Source organism: Crocodylus porosus, unplaced genomic scaffold, assembly GCF_001723895.1.
Source record: "Crocodylus porosus isolate Cpor-Errol unplaced genomic scaffold, CroPor_comp1, whole genome shotgun sequence".
In the NCBI taxonomy this organism is placed as follows: Eukaryota; Metazoa; Chordata; order Crocodylia; family Crocodylidae; genus Crocodylus; species Crocodylus porosus.
The window spans coordinates 122968038-122987231 of record NW_017728906.1 but is presented as its reverse complement, the minus strand read 5'-3'; the positions used below and the strand labels follow the sequence as shown (position 1 = coordinate 122987231).

Below are 19194 nucleotides of genomic sequence, written 5' to 3'. Positions count from 1 at the left end.
CTTTTTCAATAGGTTTTTAAGTAGTAGAGAGGATTATCATGAAAAGTTAAAAACTGTCCAACAGTAGACGCTTTGTAAAATATTTGCTCTGCAATTTTTTTCATCTATTGACACCTTTTACCCCATTTGTGTGTTATAAATTGTAGTGATGGCAAATTGTTTGATTGTTAGTAAACCAATCCTCACTCATATCACATAGAGAAATGACAACTGCAAGTAATTTGTTTTGATGATTTTGGCAGATAGGTCTGGCAGCTTGAAACCTGAGAACAATAATTTTTTTAAAAAGGCAGTATATTTTTTCCCTCCTTAATTAGTAGTAAAGGAAAAACAAGTCAAAAGCTTTGATTTTACTAACTTTTAAAGTGACAGCTACATCGTTTATTTTTAATGGATAACTATTAATCAGGCAAATCATAACTGAGTCTTCCTTCGTTGGTAGGTGATGCTTTATTTATAACTCAACATGCTGAGTTTCTCAAAAAAAAAATTAATAGTCAGGATACCTTAGGGTTCCTGGTTCAACAGCACAATGGTCAGATTTTGGCTTTCATGCATGTTTGCATCAGATGAGATATTTGAAATTCAAATTGATGGTTCCAAACAAATCATGTGTACAATATATATTCCTGACACTTTGTGTGAAGTCATTTTTGTTTTTGATCAGAATATGTGTCACATTGTGTCATGTCACAATCTGTCATAAGTGATATCATTGTAGCATGACATGACAGACCAATGAGACATGCAGAAAGAAATGTAGCATTATTTAGACTATTTACCAATCTTTGAAATCACAGACATTCAGTATGAAGACTATTTATCTTGTGGATATACATAACTTGTTTTCAGGTTCAATATTTATTCCCATATACTCTCAAGCCTTATCTATGTGGGACTTTGTGTCTTCTGTAATAGCGCAGAACTAAATTTTCTGACAGGTACTCCTGAATTTATGAACGCATCAGAACTAAATTCTACAGCACAATGAATTTTTTTTGCAGTCAACACAACCAGATAATTTCGACAATGAGCACCTTAAGAGGAAAATCATATTTTCAGCACTCAGTGCCTAAAGATACGAACAAGCATTCAGATTATCTGGCTCAGGTTAGGTGATGTACTGTGAGCCAGCTAAATCTGAGTTGTGTTCTGCTGTCTGCAAGTGCTCATGCAGTCAGCCAGAAGCAAGTCAGTTGGCAGGAGGGGAGGAAGCTGGTGGATCAATTGGGTTGGGGGAGCTGGTGGGATTGGGGGTGGCTGGCTGGTCCACAGTGGTGGGGAGGGGGTGCTGTCCAGTCTAGGAGTTTGCTGGTTTGCTGGCTGGGGGTGGTCTTAAAATAGCCTGGTCAGGGTTGGGATGAGTTAGGGTTACTGGGGGGGTGGTGGTAAAAACAGCATAGCCCTAGACTGTGTTTTTCCAGCTCTACGGTTGTGCTGGGAACTGCACAAGCATCCACTAGGTGAGGTTAACCCTACCTAACATGGTTTAACCCATGCTAAACCATAGTCAATTCTCATCTGATGAGAACTAGGTCATTTGATCCCAACTGACTTCCTGCCTATGGTGGGGGGGAACTGTACTCAAGTCTCATGAGGTCCCTTCCAGCCCCTAATGTCTATTAACTCTGTGAAACTAAATTTACATGGAGCATGCCATTTTCAGAGCAACCAAAGCCCTGTGTATACTTGTACACCCAACCATTTAGATCACCCTAAGCTTAGTTAGGTGAATCTAAAATATAATGCTTATATGAACACTAAGAAGCTGTTCTGGATATTGACAGACTCTTCCCCACAAGGCTATGTATCAAAAGCTGACCTGCTCTATGAGAAGACTTCTCTACCCTACAACAGAATTTTTACTGTGGCTTGGCTCACACATATTTAATGTGATGTAAATCAAAGCAGAATTTTGCCTTTGACTTATATTTCAGGTTTTGCCATTTTATTTTTTCTCCATTCTAGAGCTGGAAAAGATGATTCTAGGAAAGGGTGATTAAGAAATGGAGAAACAGTGATTTATTAAAACAAAGCCATGCCAAGCCAAGCAGAACCACACAAAATTCCTCTAACCCCGTGTCCCAGTACCATCCTCCATCATAAAGGATAAACACTTTACAGATGCATTGGTTTCTCTTTTTGGTTACACATAATGGTATTGGTGTACATTTTGATATTTCCATAAGTCCTTTGTCAGAAAATGTATTTGTTCTTTAACTACAGGGTGGAATAATGAACTCTTCACATTCAAAAACCATCATTAAAACCAATGGAAATGTTATTCTAGAAAGGTCTGAGTAAAAAACAAACTGATGAAAGATACTGAAATTCAACCCCATGTACAGAGATTGGGCACCGATGTTTCATTTCACTGACAGATTATTCTGTATATGTACTTTTTCTAAATTAACACATTTTATAAGCTACAGGGGAAAGATTTTGTAAAGAAAAAAAAAGGAGCATTCACATAGAATCTTTAAGTCCCTTACGATTCTCTTCCAGTAAATCACATATTTCATTGTAAGGGACAAATTCTATCAATACATGTTTGTGTGTGATTCCTATTAATTGATTTTAACAGCTTCCCTGTCTCCTGATACTTACACAAACAAAACTTGAAATGTCATCAGGAAATGGGAAGGAGGATCATAGACTAACATCAAGCCAGGCTCTACTTTCCCCTTACCTTTGACACAGTAATTCCATTAAAACAAAGACAAATATACTGATAATAAAAGCAGTTTGAGATGTGAATCAAGTCTCAGCCCTAATTTGTGCACATAGCACAGAATCCTTTTTCATTTTACATACACAAACACCAGCTGCAAATAAGTGCCATTTTTTGGCACTTATGAGCAGTTTTCTTTCCTACTACATGTACTGTGTCAATGCATAAACTGGGTATTGAACATGCACAGTCAAACAGATAGGTATGCAGCTGTATACACATGTGATGAAAAATGATGGTACACTTACTAGCATTCAGTATGTAAGTGTTTCCCTCGCTTTATGCAGGCTCTGTATGTGCAAATTTGCTGTTATGCGATGACCCTTTTTATACCTAAATTTTGTTATATGCAAGGTAAATTCACTTTTCTGCAGTTGGTGTGGTGGAAGCCCTCAGTCAGCTGCTTTATGTGATGCATTGTGGGAGTGACACACACCGAAATATAGTCTCTTGTGTAGATCTGTGCTCCACGCTCCTTGTCTGCGACACGTGTTTCTGTAGTAGCTATCTTCATTATGATACTGCCCTGTGCTTGTGTGCACTGTCTGCTCTTGGCGAGTACCAAAACTGTCTTGTAAAAGTGGTAGAAATTGGTCTGGGGGGTCAGTAGAGTTGAGGTCTTGGAACATATCTGTGATGGCTGTATGTGTTGTAGGGCTTGCTACCACTGCCCTGAGCTTGTCTGCCTACAAGCAGCGACAGGGTTGGCTTTGGATCACCTGGTCTGCCAGGAAGTTGGTCTTATGTTTTCTTGCCTGCCATGACTTTTGATTAAATATATTACCAGGAGGCACTGCCCGCAGTGATCCTTCCTGGTCTTGATCCCTATTTCTTCTGTGGGGCTCCATACATCGCCTTTACCCCAGCCTAGCCTCTCCAGATGATACTCACAAAATTCTTCTGCAGCCAGGTCACAGTGCTGCTTGTTGTTTTATTATTTGGCCCACTACCCCAGGGTGACCTTTGATCTCGATTAGGTATACCCTTCCAGGGCTAGTCTTGGCCTGTGCTCAAATATCAAAAGAAAAGGCAAAAAAAACAAACAAACAAACAAAAAAAACCCCAAGAAAAACCCTGGCTGCTCTCAGTCTTCTTGTCAGGCTCAGTCCATGTCCCCTTTTATGTGGGATCAGGTTCTCAAAATCCCAATCGCAATGATCAAGAAAATCCCTTATTCTAGTCTTTGTTATGTGCTGGCCTTCCCTGCACCACTATGAACATTCACAGTCTCCATGGGTTCTCCCCCATGTGCAGGAAGGCTCTACCTGTAACTGTAGTTTCCCTAAGGCCCCTCCTCTGGATCCTCTGTTGAAAACTCCACTCTGGAGATTATCAAGGGCCTTGTGGAGCTCCACTCCACAGATTACAACCAGCCATATGTGTGTGGGCCTCTACCTGCCTCCTGCTCAAGGTCACTCCCACAGTGAACATTTTTATAGAGGAAAAAGAGGAGAGTTTTTAAAAAGGAAATGCAACAAATAGGTAAGGTAGCTCTAAGCTATTACATAATTACACTTCTAACAAATAAGTTTATTATAGAAGTATCAAACCACCTCTCTCTTTTCAGAACATTCTGGTCTTTTTTGTTGTTGCTGCTGAAGACCATTTGAAGACACAATACATTTAATTTATTATAGATGACTGTAAACAAATTTAGGCTCCAGAGCTGACTGTGGCAACCCTTACCTGGCTCCAGCTCTAGGGCTTGCTCCTCTTCTTACTTTCCTGCCATGCCTTGATGTAATTGTTTAATTGGAAGGGAGGCTGTTGAATGTGTCATAGAGAGAGTCCTATTTCCTCTAGATGCCAGCTAGTCTTTCTGGGCTCCTGCTGGTCTCATCAGTGCCCTTCCCAAAGGTACTTGTTAGCCTTAAAGACAGCCTCTGACTACCCATACAGTTATGCCCATGTCTCACAAGTGTTACCAATTAATGACTCTGCTGGGCACCTGGCCCCAGTCCAATACCAGGCCACCTCAGGCCTTTACATTCTTGTTGGGGACTCAGTCTTACCAGCAACAGCCCCGTTTCTCTCACTGATTCCCTTAGCCTATGCTCACTGTGCCAGACCTGACTTTGGGGTTATAGCCTTTGACCACCTAGTCCATTTTTCAGTCCTGTCCCGGGCAATACACTTGCTGAGCCTGCTTAGGCTCCTGGGTCCCCTTGCCCTTGTTTCTGTCCCTTTCATGCACAGGACCATCTGGCCCTGTCTCCACCCTTTCTGGCACTGATCCTCCTGTGCCTCTTATCCAGCTTCTGTCCAAGCTTGGCTTCAGACTCTCTCTCTCTCTAGGCTCCAGCCTCCACCTTGGGTCTAATCCCTGAATCAAGACCCGTAGCAGGGGTCTAAATACTGGTGTGACCCTGGCACCCCATTATGGGTTAAGCCCCCCAGTCACCCTGCTATGGTCTCTGTTCACTCCTCTTTCAGACATGTCCAAACCACTAGCTGAAATTGTAACCAAGGAATAAGCCTTCTGGCAAACAAATGAAATCCCCTATGGGTCCAAACATAACAATGGCTACCTGCCTACATAACAAGACTTCTCCTTACCCCCAGTAATATTCCCCTATAGGGCAGCTACACTCTGTAGCTTTCTCAAGATAGCCCCAGTGCCAGCTAGGAGCTCTTCTGAATTCCCCCTGATCTAGAGCTCTTCCCTCTGCAGCTGCCAGGACCAGATTGATCTTCCTGGCTTGGAGCCTGTGTTTATAGACCTCCCTTGCCCTGTTCCCTGTTGATCAAGTGCCTCCCTGAGCTGCTGCAGGGGTTTCCTTATTCATCTTCCTAGCTCAACCTAAGGATGACTTACTACTGTTGGTCTCTTCTGTGCTCGTACCTTGTCCCCCATGCAAGGCTGTGCCCCCTGTGCTACCACAGAGCTAGCTGTGCTGCATTAAGTGCTTGCACCAGGTAAATCCCAAATTTCCTGATTTTTTTTTTTATTTTCATTTTCTTTGCAAATTTACTGTGTATGGTAACCTCCATGCCAGATTAAGATATCTGTGTGTTAGAGCAGAGGTGCATGGGGTGTTTTCCTGGCCAGTCTGGTCACTTTTTAATGCGGTGTTGATATACAAAAAAGGGTCAACTACAAGAGAGTCATCCAGGACCATGAACATTAAAATACATCACCCTCGTTAGAATAATAGTTGGTTTTTTTGGTAATGTCATTCACAGTGAATGGGTTTCTGCAAATTTGAAGGGAGAGATGAAACCTGGAATTCTACCAGCTGAACTGCACTGGCAAAAAAAGACAAAGATGGTTTGAACATGGGGTAAGATATGGGACAGTATTCCCAGTAAATGAAAAAACAGGTCTGTACTATGCCGACTATTCTAAGACTCATAAAAGATACGAGTCTAAAGAGGTTTCACTCAGGATTTATTGTTATTTCCAATATCTGTACATTTAGTATTTTTCACTAAGATGGAGTAGAGGTAAACCTTTCAGACTAACACAGCTAACTACCTCTCCCTTCATTAAGAATAAAGTACCAGTTCCTATAGTACTCTAAGGTGCTCCCTTCAGGCATTTTCACTCCTAAAATTTGGATGCTTACAAAAAAGTAACCCCAAATCCACATTTTTCCCTGATCGGCGTGAAATACCACTATATATACACCTCTATATTAGTGGCATTTCTTTTTGATCATGGAAAAGTATGAACTTTGGATTACTTTTTTTATCCTAAAATTGGGGAGATATATATAGATATATAGCTATATAGCTATATAGATATATATTTTTACCAGAGAAAACCAGGATCTGTGTAGATCACTCAGAGCAGAGACAATTGCTTGTACCAAACCATGCAGTTAACAGCAACACAATTCCGAATTAATCACCACATCCTCTAATTACACTTGAAAAAACCCCACCAATTGTGGTCTTTGCACTGGTGAACTATAATTAAATGGCATACACACTTGCTAAGGAAATCAGAGCTATAGACTCACCTCATCCTGAGGCAATTCAAATGTACGTCTTTCACTTCCCACCAGAAGGCCTAAACTGGGCATGGTGCTCACTGAGCAAAAGGTGGCTCACTGGGGCAGTCAAGAATATAAAATGTGTGGGGTCAAAAGGGGACAAAGAAAAAGTAACTGTGAGTTTGTGATCCTGGAAAGAGAATACTTACCTAAAAGAAGGAATCCCCAGTTCATTGTTTATTATACAGTTATTGATAAAATTTAAATAATTCTGGTGGCACGAGTCAGAATGCAAGACTTTCCCTTTTAGCGACTGCATTAATTATTAGGCCTCAGGCTCCACCTTGCTTACTCTTTTTCTGGTCCATAAATTTTGAAATCCTGGCAGCCACCTGGACATCTTCAGCAGTAGTAGACTCTTTTCTAGCCTACCACATGCTCTGATGGTTAGGGCACTTTCTTGTGGGTGGAGCGAGAGATTTGGGTTACAATACACTGAGGGTGAGGTGGGTCTGGGAACCAGGTCTGTGATTGCCTTGAAAAATGTGCTTAAAACTGCCATTGGGCAAAGGTAAGCTCCTCTTTTTATAGTTACCTTTTCTCTTAATCTGTATACATCAAACATTTACTTGGCTGGATATCTGTAGACAAAGCTGGCTGGACTGTGTGGAATCCATTGACATTACACATTCAAGCCATTGGCCTGGAGTCACCTGAGGAAACTTGGAGAAAACCCAGCTGCTAACCTGTGAGTCAGCCCAAATGCTGTCACTGCCAAACTGGTGGCCAATTCAAAGGGATATCTTGATAAACAGCACAAACAGGAGGTTAAGAAAAAACACAAACAGGAGGTTAGAGAGAAAATGGCAAATTCTCCAGAATCCTTTCAATCATCAAACCATTTTACCCTTATGGAACTGGAAGCTAGCCTAGCATCTGCAAAGAAGGACAAAGCTGATGGGAAACATGGTATTCCACCAGAATTCCTCCACCGTCTTGGCCCATTGGCAAAACAATGGCTTCTGGCTTTTTTTTGTGGGTTTTTTTTTGTTTTGTTTTTTGTTTTGTTTTTTACCTGTAATGGAGAATGGGCACATTCTGCAAATCTGGTGTGACATAATGGCGATAGCTCTGCCAAAACTAGGAAAGCCAGTACCTAACCCTGGGAGCTACAGGCCCATCTCTGCTCTGAACAACATATAAGCTCCTAGAATGGCTCATCCTTCTAAGAATCAGCCGTATAATCAACTATTACTCCGCCAAGAAGAGGATGGCTTTAGACCTCATCGTAGCTGCTGTGAGCAAGTCCTTGCCATCACTACAAACATGAAAGCTGGTTTTCACCACAAGCTCTAGACCAGAGCCACCTTCATAGATCTTTTCTTGGTCTATGAAATATGGACTGATACTCAAACTGTTCCTGCTGCTGCCATGCACAACATTACTTCAGCTGCTGTGGACTTTGATTAGCACACAAGGATGAAGGTCTGTATGAGATAGGGTCATCACTCCAAGAATACTTAACAATGGATTCCACAGGGTAGTGTTCTGGCACTGACACTTTTTAACATCTACATAAGTGATATGCCTTATACATAACTGTGGACATTTATCTCGGCCAACAATAATTACTTTGGCCAAGTAAGCAAAATCTTTTCAGGATTTTGAAGCTAAATTGAACTCTGATTTATCAATAATGGCTGAATATTCCCATAAGTGGAGATTATGATCAGATCCAACCAAGTCTATTGTCTCCACATTCCATCTTGACAATCACAAGGCACATAACACCCTCAACATCACCTCTTGTGGAGAAAAAGTGCACTATGAGCCTACTTCTACCTATTTTAACCAACCATTATCACCCCTGAACGACTGCCATAAAAACTAAGGCACAAATGAACATCATCCAAAAGCTGACCAGCACAAGCTGGGGTGCAAAAGCCGCTATCCTCCACACTTTTGCCATAGCCTTGGTCTTCTCAACAGCTGAGTACTGTGCACCCATCTGGGCCTTAAATTGACATGTCAAACTCCTCGACATGCAGCTCTATTTAGTAACAAGGACTACCTCTGGAACTTGATATCAACTTCAGTGCAGTGGCTACTGGTACTTCTGAACTCTCCTCTCTCTATTCAAAGGGATGCAGCAAAATACAGAGAAATAATGCATACCAATAGTAATATGGACCTTCCCATCCATAGAGACCTTCAAGATCTCCCACCTTATCACATGATTTTACAAAAAAAATTTCTTTTGGATATGAACTGTGTACCTCCTATACCACAACGCTGAAGAATATTGCTGGAAAGCTTGAGCAGAAAACACTTTCCCAAATAAACACCGTTTCTCTGACCTAATAATGCAACAACCCATCTTCAACCTTCCACGGAGCATGTGGACAACTTAATAGGATATACACTGGCCATGGCCAGTATGGCTACCTGATGTACAAGTGGCACCTAAAAACCTTGCCTGGCTGTGACTGTGGAAACCCTGACCAAACCACAGGCCACATCATAACTGCCCCAGATACAAGTCTAAGGGCAACATCCTTGAGTTACACTCTCTTTCCAACAGGACATTGGTCTGGTTGGAGAATTTGGAATTAAAACTGTGATGATAGCTCTTGATCATAAAGCCATGCAAAAGAAGAAGTCACTAGGTTAGCTTTGTTGTCACCTGATGAATTGAGATTGGAATCTTGATTAGGTGAAGTTTAAGCACCATTCATCACTAACTTGATTAGAGTAGAACTTAAACAGAAGTGAGGCTGCTGATTTAGATTTCTTCTGAGAATTGTTTCTCTGTGTCCTAAGTCTGGGTCAAACTGGATCTTTTAAAAACTAAAATGAGCTGTCTAATGAATTTAAGCACCTGCACATTTTATTCAGCCACTTGGCAGGGTTAATTAGTATCATTTTTTGAGATGTAAATTCAACCTGACCCCCGTTTAGATGCTGTAGGGGTCGATTATGATCTGTCTCATTTCTTCTGAGTTAAGAAATGCTCCTGCTATTCTTATAAAATCCCATTATTTAGTCAGTGTCCCCTTGTATTTTGAAGGCTTAACTGAAACTAAAGCTTCCACAGTAAGGTGGTCTATAGGCAAAAAGCATTTATTTAGTTAGGAGCTCAAAAAGATATGGCTCCGATTATATAGTCTAGCAGAACTAGTCGCAGAAATGTGAGGTCACATTCTTCAAGAAGGTTTAAACCTGGGGATGTGCTGCAGGGACCCAGAGTTAGGATTAATGGCTAGCTGCTGCCTAAATCTGAGACACTTGGAAGCATGGGTTTGGGGATGTGGATGAACTGTCCTCAGCCAAAAGACAAAGCTTTATAATATTTACTGCATACATCTACATATGTGCTTTACTGGAAAGGTGACTAATTAGCTCTATAGTAAAGTGTCACCATCACATTTCTATACACCATAGTTGGGTACAGTAAATTAATCAACTCTTCTGTAGGATAGTACTGTCCAGAACAAATGCTATAATACAGCAGTGTACTTATGTGAGGTAAAACAGAAAGTGACTGAGGCTGACTGTGGCAGAGAAGTGCTACACTGCAGGAGCTACCCAACAGCTAGCCCATACTGGAACATCCTTATGCTCCAGCTAGCACCTTTGCAGTACATGAGCCAGGGAAGAGCAGCCCTTGGCTGGTAAGCTGGGCCTCTTGGCATCCTGCCAGTTGGGGTTTCTCCACTCTGGCTTAATGTGCTGCAGTTCTAGGTGCATGTGTAAACATTGCACCTGACAGCCATGAGTGACTGGTGCTTCCTGAATCTGGGGGGACACCCACAGAAGCTGCTGATGGTAGTGGCCCTGTCAGGGGAGCACCAGCTCTACTGACCACATCAGTGTTGGCCATCGGGGGGGGGGGGGTCACCAACCCTGGCAGGGAGGCATGTGCACTCCCAAGCACCCCTACCAGTCACCTAAGCCGAGAGCAATAAACTCCAAACTGGGGCAGAGATTCTTGGTATATGCTAATTGCACATGTAGATACAACCACTAGGTTTGAAAAATCAGACTATGAGAACATTTAGGTTTTTAAAAGTGGAAAGAGGTTTCTCATTTTAGGTCCATGGGATAGAAAAAGTTCTTTGTTCGGTGCTTCTGCTTCCCTATCTGTAAAATTAAAATAAAGGTGTGTGCTTATAGCCCAATGTAGTAAGTTGGGGTTACAGGGGTGGCCATGACACCCCCTGGCGGCTCTGCAACCATGCCTTGCTCTGCCCCTAGGGCACTCCCCCTATCTCTCCTGCTATGTTTTGATAGATTATATATGAATAAAAGGATGGCTGCAGGTGGACCATTGCTTGGCTCCAGGTGTACTGGTGCCCAGACCCCTTGCTGGGCCTCTATATTTGTGGACCCCCTGACTGGGCCTCTGCAATTGACTGTGCTCAGTAGGGCACTCAAAGCCTTATGGGCTAATTGCATGGCTCCAAATTGCCACTTTACCACACCCCACGCTTTGCAGGTCCTACTGAAATATTCCTTCTGTTGGGGCCTTGGCCTCCTCCCCTTTAATTTAGCTAGGCATTCTAGCTTAGGCCCCCAGAATAGGACCTGGCTTTGAGGCACTAGCTTCTCTTGTCCTGTCTAGGCACCGAGCCCCTAGCTCTTGTATGCCAGGCTTCTGGCCCCGCTGTGGCTGTGACCTTGCTGGTGCTGGGCCCTGGCTCTTCTGTGGCACACTAAGCCTTCAAGCCCTGAGACTGTCCCTGGCAGTACTCAAGGCAGTCAGGTGCCCCTCTGAACACTAATGAGTTCTCCACCTCCCCTGTAGTCTCATTCGCAAATCACTAGTTATCCCAACATAAATACAAGCCCCTGTCCTATAACATAAATTAATATTCTACCTCTGCAAGAGTATATGTGCTAAGTAACCCAGCATCCTAGGCTCCCATGGGCAGGATTTTTTTTTTTAAGTTAAACACAAATTATACACCTGCATAAACATTAACAGTTCCTATTTTCTTTTTGATAACTGATATCAACCCCCAATATACAATGACATTACTTCTTATTTACCCTCTTTCTACATAAGTCACACACGCACCTTAAAGACTGCATTTCAAAACTCTATTTATAACCAAAATATTACATCTTTCACATCAGATTTCACCTATAATACAATCCAGATCTCAAATATTTCACACAAACTTAACCTATTTCATCCGTTCCTTATCTGTCACTCTATACTAGATACTCAACTTTTGCATCAGTATATCTACATTTTCTTTTAATCCCTTTCTTTTCTCCATTTTTCTACATTTATTCCTTTCATTGGATACAACCAGGTTGAAGAAACAGATTCCAATTTATTTGTGCCCATATATCCATTGCCTTCCCCCCACCAGTGCTTGCACTCCTTTCCTGTGTATAGAACTGTAGTTTTGAGTATGCAAGTTGCAGGCATTCTTTTACAGAAAAGCATAACCCCTTCGTCGTAAGTAGACACCACACTTTCCAGATTGCTGTTTTAACACACATTAACATCACCTTCACTTCCCATTCCTTTTACACTTCTTCAATCAATCTATACATTACATCTTCAAAACTAATATCCTGTTCATGTTCCATCACCCTCAGAAAACTACACATTTATCCCTACACCTTTTGTATGAAGAAGTATTCCCATAAAACATGATATACTGTCTCTTCCTGCTGACATAACTCCCTTGGACATTTCACTGATCTAAATAAGCCCTATATGTGCTTTGTTTCTCCCACTGGCAATATCCATTACATGACCCTCCATGCTAAATCTTCATGCTCCACTTCCCACTATTTCTTCACTAATTCCTTCCACATCTGTTTCACTTGTGCCCAAAATAATGTGTCTATATCCATCATTTTATCCCTTCCCCTAATAGCCTTGAATATCTTCCTTGTATCTTGTAACCTGTCCACTCCTACTCCTCCTAGTTCATAAGTCTTCAGAAAGTTTCATCCCCTAACATATTACAATGCTGGTTTCCATGCCCACAATGCCATGCACTGACCTCCATATAATCCCAGTTGCTTTAAATATCTCCCTGCCAAGTATTTACAAAATCTCACTGCTTTCCCCACCCCTTCCTTGGCCTCACTAGTAATTTCAAAAAGTGCACAAAACCAAAAACTCTATCTCTGGCAATCCCTATCCCCCTAACTCCTCCTCTTTATATAACTCCCTCTGTGCCAATCACTCCATCTTCCCTTCCTTCAAAAAAATTAGCAAACTTCCCTTTGTATTTTCCTGGCTGGTAGCCAGGATGGTGGATATACCATGCCTATAAATAAATTCATAGGTGACAGAAGTTGCTTTATAAGACAAGCCTTCCCCCCGAAAGCCATGCCCCTAGTACTTCACAACCTTAATACCCATTTCACCCATGCCGTCAATTTCTCCCATGCTATTTCCCCCTTTCCTTTTCACATTCATCACAACCCCCAATACTTTCAAGCCATCCTGAATCACTCTTAATTCATGTCTTCAGTTCTCTTCATTCCCTGACCACCAAGAACATCCCTTTATTAATCCATGCTCCCACTACCTCCCCATATCCCATAATGTATCTCACTACTCTCTCAAGTGATCTCTAATTCCTTACAACCACTGTGGCATCATCCATATACAATAAGCACTTCATGTCCCCTCCCCGTGCTTGTTCCCAAAACCAACTTTTAATCCCTTTCATGTCATCAAAACAAGCTCTCTCTTCACTTCCCCCCTCCACTTCCTTCCTTATTAACCTTTCCTTGTAGGCTTTTTAGTTTCCTCATCCGCTCCCTCACTTTCCTCCAACATCATCTCAAAAGCCACTCTTTTATTCTTTTTACTATCCTCCACTATCCCCATTGTTTTATAATACTTCTTTAAAGTTCTCCATCTCCCATATTCCCTTTGAAATACATAGCATTCTTCCTCCTCCTCCAGCAAAAATGTATTTAATTTCCAAACTCCTTGTCTTCTCCTTCCCCTCCCCTTTAACTCTACCCTTAGCAGTCAGTGATCAGAGAAACCCATATTGAATATTTCCTTTTTTCCCCACTTCCATCCCTTCCAAAATTAAAACATAATCAATGTGTGAGACTGTTGCCCTGGGGGGGTCATCTCAACTCTCAGGATCTCAATATTGCATTGTTAGACAGGAGGGTATAGTGTGCAATTGCACTTGCACACACTCAAAAATAAATTAGGTGCGCGCACACACACAGAGTGCATGCGCCCCCACCAGGTGTGTATGCGTGCGCATACACACACACACACACACACACAATTCAGGCACATCCAAAATTACCAGTCTAGGCATCCACACCTATCAGCAATTCAAGAACCTACACACAACCTATACAGACCAAAAGAAATTAGACCAGAATCAATTACCAATACCTGCACACCCAATACACATACACAGATCACTAATTTGTATATTATTCACATGGTGACATACATGTACATCAGTTCACATACATACCACTCATCTACACATACACACAGGTGAGTTCCTAACTTGGGTGTTGTGGTGTGTATGTATGTGCTTGATGTACTTGGGATACCTGGGGGAATGTTAAGGTGTGTGTGAGAGAGAGAGAGAGAGAGCAAAAATTTAGGGGGTGAAAGTTGCTAGGACTGGGATTAGAACCAGCAGACTGGAGGGGAGTTGGGGTAACTTAAGTTGAATTGGTATTAATTGAAAGCAGAAAGCCGGCAGGGCAAAAGGAGCAACATGAGAGAGAGAAATGGGGTCGAGAGGCTGCAGAAGGGGAACAGAGAAGGGACAGAGAGGAGCTGAGAGGTGGCAAGAAAGGGGAGACAGAATTGAGAGATCAGGAAAATGGGGAGACAGAGACAGACTGGAATTTAACATAGGGAAGGGACCGGAGCTCATTAAAACACAGCCCAACTTGGGGTTACAAATGATAGTGGTTTTATTAAACAGGGGAGATGGTGACAATATTTTATTGGTTCTTTTGCACACACACAGACAGACAATGGCAGCAGGGGTTAAAGAGGCTTGGTGCAGGGGCTGAAATCCAGGAGGAGAGAGTCCAAATTGGAGGAGGAAATATGCAGGTGATATCTACCTATCCCAGGCTGAAAGTGGGTCCTCAATGGCCAGTCCTGGTGTCTCCTTCAGCTCTGTGTTGTCCAGAGGGGGTTGCTGTCAGGGCCTCTGGGGTGGATAGGCAGCATGAAATAGAGCTAGTCTGATTCAGATGGAAATGGTGTTCCCAAGGAGTCAGTCTTCACTACCCCTTTTTATGGGGTAGACTACCCTTGATCTCTTATGGAAGGGCCTGTCTAGGCAAGGTCAGTTCTGTTCCAGAGGGTTCCAGATGTCCATACTGAGCATGTGCAGCCTTGGCACAATGGTGGTTTGCCTAGTCTTGTTTCTTGAATCCTGAGTGTGGTTCCAAAGGCTGGGTCATTGGTCCAGGTATTAGTGTTGATGGTTTGGTTATTCAGAGGAAGCTATTTTTAGATCTACTGTCATAGTCTCTCAAGCACCCACATTCATCCCCATTCATTCAGGAACCAAGTTATATAGAAGGGGTAGGTGTGAGTCATAGGTTGAACAACAGGGGAGACAAGATAGAGGCTTGACATGACTTATGCTAACTTACATATATAGGCCTAAAACAATAAATCACACAATATAAAGCAGGAAAAAAAGCAATAGAAACATAATACTTATCCCTTATAAACCAGTGGATAGCTATATCAAAATAACAGGGCACCTATTTGCAAACAGGGGAGAGAAAAACAACAAAAACTTACTATCTAAAATAAATTGTTAAAGCTTATCCTGCATCTTAGCTTACTTATAATTATCCATTGGGAATAGAGGGGGAGAAGAAGAGTCAGAAATAATTGGGTTTCCCTCCTCCTCTGCTGTCACCAATGTGGCTCTCTATGCCCCCATCCAGATTTGATGTTTATTCAAACCCCGCTCCACATATAATACTCTGTATACATCTCTCTAACCACCTTTCTCAGTCCTCCGGTTCCAACATACTGGAGAACATTTTCAGAAACACCACCCTCTCCCTTGCTTTCTCCTGCACCTCAAACAACAATCCCCCCCATCTCTTATTGGTCTGCATTTTCTGCCTACCTTCTCCAGGCAGCTTTACAGCCCTCTCTTCTTCAGAAGACAGTCCACAGCTTGAAGTTTTTATATGCTACGACAATACTTACATAATTTGGATTCACTTCCAGGTACTCAAAGAGAATTCTTTCCATAAACTTGCTTCTGCCCAGTGCCATGGCTCCTTGCAAGCCCTCTTTCTACAGAGTGACTTTCACCCACAATTTTATTGTTCTGCAGTGGTCATTTCCTCTCCAGAGGACATAGTCCCACTGTCCATTCCTCCTGTCATCATCTTCTTCCAGGGCCAAGGTCCTTCCTTCTCTCTCCACTGTCCACCACTTTTTTCTTGCTGTGGGATACTTCCCTCTTCTTCCACCTCCTTTGGTTTTCCTGTGGTTGCACCACCTTTTCCTTCTGCTTCCCTCTAACAACCTTCCATTCTCCCTCCATCCCTTCCTCCTCCTTCTCCCACTCCAATTTCTCACCATCAATCTTTTTCTCCTTGTTTTGCTCCTTCTTCTCTCTTATTTCCCCTTCTCAGTTTTGGTTCTGGAATTGCTTTGCAAGTGCCAGTGACCACCACTCCAGACCCTCTGCACCATTCCGCCTCTGCCAGCCGCCCACAGCTCTGACCAAATGGCAGCTGGACTTGTACCTAGCCACCACTTGATTGGAGCTGACAAGAGGCTGAGAAGCACTCTCCCTGGACAGGAGCTCCTTCCCTGGTGACAGCCAGACAAAGATTACACTGCTATCCTCAGCCCTGAACTTATATGCAGACTGGGCCCTGCCTGCATCTGGTCATCTGACCACATGCAGATGCTGACTAATTATCTTATTAGCCAGTTACCCATGCAACCTGCAGTTGCAGTACCCTGCCTACATGCAGAGCTACTTGGCTCAGCTACTTTCCCTCTAAGTAAGAGCGAGCCTAGGGCTCTCTGCTACACCCACTCAGGGATTTTGTAGGAATCAGTTAGTCGGGAGAAAGTATTTTAGGATTCTTACATGACAAATATTATGGAAGTTTTCTACTCTAAATATTGTACTTTAAATACAATACTGGGCATTTCTATAGCTCCTTTCATACAAAGTGCCTGTAAGTGCTGTACAAAATACATAGTCATCATATTTTTCAGCACTGAATTGCACTCTTTGTATGAAACTCAGTAACAGTTTTACAACCCACAACAGCACCATACCAACATTATTAGTTTTAGATAACCTGTACCATAGCCACTAACAACATACTGTACTCACCTGTCCTACTAGCAAGGGAAATTGGGAGTGCAAAAATTAGTCATAAATGTAGCAGAACAGGGAAAACATAAAAGTATTACTGTAAAACCAAAACAAAACAGAAAATAAAGTCAGTGAGCGTTTATAACAAAAAAACTTTCTTTAGGAAAACTCTATACCTTTGATACCAATCTATACCTTAGATCTGTACCAGTGTATGGCTTTTATTACACACTATACATAAAGACAGCTTTACAGCAAAATTGCCAATACTGCTATAACTTTAATTCCTATTTTAAGGGTGCAGCTTCCACTGATACCAAAGTTATGTGCATAGTGTTGTAAGTCCTTTGAAAGCAAAAATGACAATAATCCAGTGGGGAGTGGGAGGGAGAAGAGAGAAAGGAAGTGGGAAAGAAAAAGGGAGTGAGAAAAGAGAAAGGGAAAAAGAGGAAAAAAGAGAATGAAGAGAGAAAGAAGAGAGGTAGCAGCTAGGTTGCATAGGTACACAGGTGACTTATAAGACTAATCTTTGCCCTGAACAATCTCCTGCCACAAAGGCAGGACAGTGATGAGGACTGCACATGAGAGGTCCTCATTTTCCTGGCCACATGCTTCCTCACTGCCTCTGCTGTGTGCTGCTGCTTAAAGGCCATTGCTCCATTTTTCTCCCACAACTCCAGATCAATGATGAAATTCTTTAGGGACATCTTTAGGATGTCCTTGTACTGCTTTGTTGGTGTGCCATAGAAGATTTTCTTCAGCAGGCTAGTGTCAGGCATTCTTGAAAGGTGGCTGGCCCATCTTAGCTGTGCCAGTTTCAGTAGGGTGTGGATACTGGGGAGAGCTGATCTTCTGATAACCTCAGTGTCCAGAATCTTGTCCTGCCACTTCATATTTAATATTTTTTGCAGGCTTCACAAGTGGAAGTGATTTAGTTTCTTGGCATAATGTTGGTAGATGGTTCAGATTTTGCAGGCATAAAGGAGGGTTGGGACAACAATAGCTTTGTAAACCTTCCGTTTCATCAACATTCCAATGCCTCTGCAGTCCTAGGCTGACTTACAGAGTCTGCCAAAGACCATGTTGACAATGTTGACAATGTGGACACTGCGGGACAATGTGGGAGACTGGTGCCTCCTGAGTTGGGGGGGGCACAATTTGTGGGCGGGCCCGGCAGAGGGCGCAGGGATGAGCCAAAAGCTCCATATCCATTCCTATACTTCTGTGAAAATAAATTGAGTAACAGCAACATATCAAAGCATCCTATCCACATAGGGCAAAGTTTTGTGTGCTGGTCAGGTGAATGCAGGTGTTCCCATGGCTCTCCCTGACCACTTTGCTGTGGCTGCCAGAGGTTGGCCATGAGTCCACTAACAAGAACCCTGGCCCTCCAGGCAGCTGGACCGCAAGGTCACACTCACAAATCAAATTCAAACCAAACTGAATAAAGAGCATGTACTGAGTTTTGTGCCCTGGGAAGCTCTATCAAGACCTTCTTTCTTCTCTTCATGCTCTTCATCTGCATCAATGGGTGGGGGAAAAATACCTAGGAATCAGAAGGAAAACAGAGAAAAAATCTGAGAAAGCAGCATGGTCCTTGCCACCCAGCAGCTGCTTTGACTGGCTGGTTCCACTGACTTGATAAGCAGGTTATAGTCCTCAGGTAAGTTTTCAGCTGCCACAATGAAGAAAAGTTCCTCTCTGCTGATGCAGTAGTAATGGGGATAGTTAGATAAAGTACGAAGAGGTTTCCAAGATTTGGAAGGGTATCATGCAGTTATTTCATATTTCATGAAATAACTTCACTCTTTTTTCAAGCTGGGGGCGCTCCACTTGACTACTCATGCCAGCTCTGTCATGAATTTCAGTCTGGAAAACACTTTGATTTCAGACATCAGATCCTCTTGAGCAATCCTGTAAGCTTTGGAAATAGTACCTATGCTTTCCTCTGATGGGGTCTCAGAAGAGAAAACATCTTCCAGGGTCTGTTTTCCCCAGGACTCCCCAGCTCCAGTCCCTGGCCTTCTTGTGAAGCTGGGAACCAAGGAGGCATTCCCTTCACAATTGGACACAATGTCTGGCCCCAAAAATCACTCTGGAGTCCAACAGGGGCTGGGCATACATGCTGCAGTCTGGCACTGTTTGCCCATGAGCCTATGGAGACCCCAAACTCCCTTGAGGGCCAGAG

The 19194-nt window shown here is 42.7% G+C and overlaps 1 long non-coding RNA gene across 1 annotated transcript; it reads left to right on the top strand.

Annotated features, from left to right (window-relative positions):
* The first annotated feature begins 1556 nt into the window (after positions 1-1556).
* On the top strand, positions 1557-18527 carry LOC109306113. Its single transcript, XR_002099861.1, has 3 exons — positions 1557-1567; positions 15839-15844; positions 18417-18527. It is a non-coding gene; the product is annotated as an uncharacterized LOC109306113 (long non-coding RNA).
* The last annotated feature ends 667 nt before the right edge of the window (positions 18528-19194 follow it).